A 482-nucleotide genomic window follows, 5' to 3' on the forward strand; every position below is an offset into this window, starting at 1 on the left:
CCTATACCCACATACTTCTAGGCCGATATTGCACTATATAGAGCACAAAGGATACAGATCAATGGCAATGTCTCTTGGCTTCCTTTTGATTGGTGATGACAAATTATTTTGGGGTCAGATCTTGTGCCTTTTAGGAGTCAATGGCTATAATGGTGTGACTCTTTGCCTCAGAATCTTGCCTATTTCCCCATCATAGCTCCTAGGCAAGGTTGCCACCCACTGCCTTTCTTATTTTATGTATCTTCCTGACTAAAGCCTATCTCCTCCCAATAAGACAACGAATGGTCTATACAATCTGGTGCATTTCCAGATGTGACTAAAGCCTATCTCCTCCCAACAAGACAACGAATGGTCTATACAATCTGGTGCATTTCCAGATGTTTTCATTTTTATCTAGAAAGATGACAGTATTTTCATCAGTATTTTATGCACAGAAATATCCTCTTCAAATTCAATCTCTTGGCATTATGACATCCTTGTAG

At 39.6% G+C, this 482-nt stretch overlaps 1 protein-coding gene across 1 annotated transcript in view; it reads left to right on the top strand.

Moving 5' to 3' along the window:
• The window catches only part of CDH6 (cadherin 6, type 2, K-cadherin (fetal kidney)), a 47979-nt gene that overhangs the window by 41169 nt on the left and 6328 nt on the right, over positions 1–482 (top strand). The gene's annotated exons all lie outside the window — the stretch shown is intronic.

Source organism: Acanthisitta chloris, unplaced genomic scaffold, assembly GCF_000695815.1.
Source record: "Acanthisitta chloris isolate BGI_N310 unplaced genomic scaffold, ASM69581v1 scaffold1598, whole genome shotgun sequence".
Lineage (NCBI taxonomy): Eukaryota > Metazoa > Chordata > Aves > Passeriformes > Acanthisittidae > Acanthisitta > Acanthisitta chloris.